This window comes from Lissotriton helveticus, chromosome 10, assembly GCF_964261635.1.
Source record: "Lissotriton helveticus chromosome 10, aLisHel1.1, whole genome shotgun sequence".
Classification (NCBI taxonomy): Eukaryota; Metazoa; Chordata; class Amphibia; order Caudata; family Salamandridae; genus Lissotriton; species Lissotriton helveticus.
This window is the reverse complement of record NC_136071.1, coordinates 609,149,493-609,155,833: the sequence shown is the minus strand read 5'-3', so window position 1 is coordinate 609,155,833 and position 6,341 is coordinate 609,149,493.

The following is a 6,341-nucleotide window of genomic DNA, read 5'->3' as shown; positions in this document are numbered from 1 at the left end:
GCTTATTTTATCAAACTGGTCGCCTAGAATATTACTATTCTAATTTTGACGAAATCTTTGCTAATCTGAAAATTGAAAGTGCTTTAAATAAACATAAAAGAGCTAAACAGATGAGGGAATTTTTTCTGGTTACTAATGAACTCACTTATGAGCATGCTTACAAAAATAATTTAACTTGCAAACTGAGAGCTGAGGAAAAGACTTTCCTGAATTTGGTTGAAGAGAGAAGGGCAATTTATAAGAGAAATGAAATGGTCAAACAGACCAAATCTAAATTTTGGCAGAAAGAGGATGAGAAGTTTAATGGCAAAACTTTTGACAATGTTGCAATTCACATAGACAAACCAATTAGTGGTAAACTCTGTATTAGAAGAGATAATACTTTATTTGACAATTACTTTGTAGGTGCTAGCAATTGTGAAGATACTTACCGAATCATGGGAGGTTGGGGATTCAAAGGTGGCAAAGATCCAATTTTTCCAGGGATTTACTTTATTTGTGGTGACAAGGCCTATTATAACCTTCCAGACCATTGGTATGGGACTTGTTTTGTTGGCTTGTTTTTCCTAAGATGTTTCACGTTGACAGAAATGCAGAAGGAACATTTGAAATCAGCAACCATGTAATCAGGTATAAGAGAGAAAGCTTTACAGAAAATTTGGGAGACATTTTTGAAGCAGTAATACCTTTAGTAGGTATAACCCTAAATGCAGGAAGAATCAGGAAATTATCCACAATTGTTGATAGATTATCAACTGACACAGCAGGAGGTTTCCAATTAGTGGATGTTGAGGTCATTGCTGTTAGATCTATGGTGATGCAAAATCGCCTTGCATTAGACATACTCCTAGCAAAAGAGGGAGGAGTCTGTGGAATTTTACATGTCAAGCATTGCTGTACTTACATACCTGACGAAAGTAAGAATATTGAAATGTATATTAAGAATATAACAGAAATGCATTCAGAAATAGTCCCTTTAGAAGAAGATGATTTTACAGAACGTCTTTCAAAAAGATTTCAAGCAATTAAAAATTGGTTTCAAGATATCAGTGGTTCAATTCTTGGCAAGATTCTGACACCTTTGTTTGTAATAATATTTGTGATAGTTTTGATAAAACTCAGTTGCATGTTACACAAGAGAAAGAAACACATGAGAGAAAAGAAAAGAATTTATAAGATCAAAAAGGATCAGGAGAGAGAAATTGAGCTAGAGGAGTTGCGTAGAGCTCAATATGATAGTTGCAAAGAATTTGCTGAGACAAGTCTTTAGAAATACTAATACAAAGTGAATTCAAATCATTATCTTTTAGATAACATTTTTGCTAAATTTTGGGTGTGGTGTGGTGATTTGGTAATCACCAGATGAGGGAGTTGATGGAGCGAGATTTGGAAATAATTTTATTTCAACTCGTGAAGTCACACTGTGGCGTATTCCTATAGGTACTGTATCGATCCCCCTATTTCTGACCCTGGTCTGGTTAATAATTAACTAGCAGCCACCCAACGGCGCAAAAACCCGTTATCTGATTGTCCACACCACGGCACAGAAGCGCGTTATCTGATTAGGTCATAGCGCACGCCACCTCATTAGGCACGCACTATTCCTCCAGCCCCTAATAGGCATACGGAGTTCTCATAACAAATCAAACCTATGACAACCTGGGAAAATCCCTGCCGCCATTGTTTTGATTCCACCGAGAACTTCAGTAAAGAATGTGCTAACGACCAGTCCGTATGACATCCTTATTGACGTATACATGTCCATCCTTACGTCAATCTCGGCACCTTTCAGGTATAAATATTACCGACATTGCCTTAAGCAAACACACGCGGTGGTGACGAGATTGGAGCAGCGAGACGTGCTGAGGAGCCCAGCTGAGAGCGAAGCCCACAGACGCTGCCCCGCCTTCCTGACGCGCTGGGAAGGACACGCTGCCTATCTCCTGCCGAGAAATCCAGCTCCGGCGCTTCCAAGCCGCCCTCGCAGACAGCTGGAATATCAAGACCTGAGATGAGAGATACCAGCCCTCCAGACTTCTAGGTCCCAGGTACAGAACTGAATAACCCCTTACAGAGAATTCTTGAGTCAGTCCCTTGGCAAAACAAACTTAACTTAAACTGCTACTTATCTACTCCCGCCCACGTATTAGGCTTAGGTCAGGTACACTGGGGTAGGCGTGGTTAGAAGCACCAGTTGAGTACGTTTAGTCAACTGTATATATGTATATATCTATTTTATCCATTTTTAAGTATCATATGGCTCAGAAACCATATCAATGCGTTTCCAGTATTATTTTATAATTCTGTTTTTACTGTATGCACTTTACTTAACTATAAGTATTGCAATAATAGCGATTCATTTCTCTTGTACGAGAAAAGAGACTGATCAATAAATAACATCTTTTATTGAACACGCCCGTCTCTTCCTTTTCTCTACAATCTGGTGAAACTAAGAATGCACTGAACTGACTGAGTAAAATAAGTTGTCTTTTGTTTTCACACGACTCTAGAGATACACTCTTGATTAGGGGAGAGCAAAGTTGTCATGTTCTATGGTTGTCAGAAACTAAATCCCTTCTTGTCTATCCAGAGAGGTTAAACTCCTCCCTGCCTATTCGAGAAAGTTTCTAGTGAACTCTGAGCTAGCTGGCAAACACTAAACTTTAAGTCTAATATCGTCAGTAGAAGACCTAGTTAACCTCTGCCCTAGGTCTATACTATTGAAGGTATTATTCCAATGCGCAGAGCCTATTGGGATAATAGGAACTACACTACAACACTTCCATAATAAAAACTAAAATTTCTAACGTTTGGTATTGTGTGTGTATTAATTCAACTTAGTTTAAAGTTACATCACATGATTAGTACACGTGGGACATTAACATATGTGCTCATAAATGTGCATTATTGTTGCATCTTTTTGTTCGTGCAAAATAATAAATTAATTTTGTCCATTTGTCATGTCATAATTAATTGCGGCTGATTTAAACGTGGCATGTGCTTATTTTGCTTCCTTGTCTATGTGATGTCACTCAATTCTCTGCAGGTGCATAAAGAACTTTGTTGGACTTAATGAAGAATGGTAGATATAAAATGCTGCTTTATTTGTGCATTACAGCTAGGTAATTTAGACTAATGGGTTAAGCATTAGTAATGGAGGGTGGCAACAGAATAAACTATATTTCTTGTATTAATCGTTCTTTTCTGTTTGTTTATATGCTAGTTTCATTAACTTGGCTGCTTTGGGCCTAGATTACTCGAATCTACATAAAAATTCTGCACGGAGCAAGAGAGAGAGAGAGTCCTTACTAAGGAAGTTTTCCATTCATTGGTGTAACAACATTGGCCGGAGAAGCGTGTATCTGACTGTTTCTTAGTCAGACGAGGCCAAGGCCAGGAACCGGCGAAAGAACATTTGATAACTTTGCATCCGAGGAAGCAAAATGACATGATGACAATTTTATGCAAGAAAATGTTGCAATCTGAGGAAGCCTCGGATCTCGAATACTAGAGACAATGGACTCTAAGAAAGTGACGGAACTGATGTTTTGAAAAATGTGGTGACATGTCACTTGTCACTCGTGAACCAATGGGACTCTGACTTTTGCAGAAAAGATTTACTTTTACTTAGATTAGCTTAGCGCAGAAAGGTATAAAAATCCATTTCCCGTGGAAGGGTCACGCTGCTGCTTTTGCTGACCTTTGGATGAGGGTGTCGTGCTGTCGGACTTCTCTTGGAGCACGTAAGAGACCTCAAAGACTTTACTTTTATTTTCCATTTATTTAGCTTAGTTAGGGACTTAGGTTTTGAAAAATGCCAAACTAATAATTTCAAACTGCAATAATAAATTTTCAATATCATGATGCTATCAATTTTATTTACAATGATTCTAATAAAAAATGCATTAATAAAGATTTTTAATTACATTTCCAAAATAAATAGTTAATAAAAATCTTATTTTTGAAAACAAGCTGGTCTTGGTATTTCATGGGTTCAGGTTACCATTAGTTAGATTCTATCGCCATAAGTGGCTTAATAGTTAGTGAGGTTTGTTAAAAAGATGATTTTCATTTACCGCGGTTGTATATAAATGTATATAGTTTGTGATTAGGTTAATTAGGCCACTTGATTCAGTTGGTCATAATATGTCATGTATGATTAATGGGCCTGGTTATTTGATTAGTGATTTATAGTGTGAGTTGTGAAGTTGGGTAGCGTAGCTTATGACATATTTCCTATAGGCCGCTGGATCACCAGGACCAGTGGATTATGGTTCTAAGCTAAACAATTGAAATATTTGAGAGCATTGTTACTCCATTTTCTTCAACAAATGGGAATATTTATTTTGGGGCCCCAAAGTATCCCCTAAATCCAGTTGCAATCTATTGTTGACTAGGTATACAGAAAGGCAAACAGGTAAATAAAACACTTGTACATCCCCTGGACATCTAAGGGAACAAGACCAGTCGAGAGGATGACTCACTCTAGGGTAGAGGACCTTAAAAACGCATGTTGAAACCTACAACTCCGATTTCCCTAAAGGATTTTTTGCACCTCCATAGAGGCAGGTGGTGTTTAGACCATTTGCATTTATAAAGTTTGTTTTTTCAGCTACAGGACAGTTTTAGACAGGGCAGGTTTAGACAGGTTCACTTGGCAGCTCCATCCTCATCAAATAGACTGTGCAACTAAATAAATTAATCACCCTCTTGTTTGTTTGTAATCACATAGACTTGGATTATGGCACTTGTTCTTTTTTTTAAGTGATTCATTTTGTGACCATTGTAAGCAAATTAATAATTTAGGGCAAGATGTTCAACGCATTTTACCGGTGCCGTTTGTGACCGGTGAAAAGCATTTTCAAAGATTCTTACCCTGTTTTGCGAGTCTTTAACCTATTACGGACTCGCAAAATAGGGTTTCCAAGTCTATTAGGAAGAGGCATGTCAATGGCATCCCTTCTTAATAGCGAGTCGCACTGGTGTGTCAGAATGTTTTGCGACCATGAATGAATGAATTACCACCAATTTCAAATTGGACCCCTTCCCATTTGTGAATGGGGACAGCAACATTTTTTAGAGAAGGCAGTGGTCCTACCACAGACCACGGCCTACTCTTAAAAAATGTAAAGAACATTTTTCATTTTTCTTTTTTAAACGCAACCTATTTTCCTGTAAGTAAAACGGGCTGAATTAAAAAAAAATATTGCTTATTTGAAAGTAATCACAGACATGATGGCCTCCTGACCCAAGTAGGCCACCAAACCTGTGGTTTTCGCAATTCCTAATTGGTCGCAAATTGCGACCTACCTCATTATTTTTTATTTGGTAAGTCTATTTGTGACCCAATAGTTATAGTGATTACCAAATTGTGATTTACAGAGAATCGCAATTCGGTAATCGCTATTTCCAATATTGATACATCTGGCCCTTAATAATTATTGAAGAGTGAAAGTATTGGTTTATTGCTGAGTAATGTTCACTCCAGTCAACCCCTTCAAATAATAAGTGAAGAAAAGATAAATGACTGAAAAATGTGGACGAACTCCTCTCCATGTGGGGAAACCTGAAATGTAATCTCATGGAACTGCTGGGTGGATAGTTTGCACTGTTACCCCCTTGAAGCTCGGGAGCTCTGAAGCAAACGTTTTGAAGAACTTCTGAAACTTCTTTTTGTTTCCTAACGTCAACACTAATTTGCTTCACTGAAGAGACCAAAAAGAACCACTGTGATATTTTTATCCTCATTCTCACTCAGTAATATCTTAATTCAATTGTGTGCATCAACCAAAGACTTAAAAGGCTGCATTCAGTACCTCAACATGGGTAATCGAGATACATATTCCAATCCATGTGAAATGGTGTGACCAGCTCCCTTTTTCTTTCACTCTTTGAATAAATAAGCGCTGGGTAACTCAGGAGATGCAACCAATGGGTCAGCAACCCACATATACATCCCCGTACTATGCTTCTAGGAAGTTAATGTATTATAATCCTTCTCACACACATGCTAGCATAGTGGAAGCAAAATCCCAGAAATATCTAAAAGATTAAAAATCAAAAGATCAATGTAACAGTAACTTGAATGAAGATCCGCACGAAGGAAGATACACTCTCAGACCTTTTAAGCAAATTTGATGTCAAAACCCCTCTCTGGAGGCTGAAAACCTAGCAAATCTTTGAGTTGAAATAAATAAATGTAAAACATATCTTCAAAGCCAGATCGACCAACATTAAATTGAGATGAATCATTCAAAAAACTACCAAAAACGTTTTTGAGAATGTGAAACAATCCTCTCTCTCCACATCAGAAAGTGTCAAATATAAGGTCAATTGGTGCT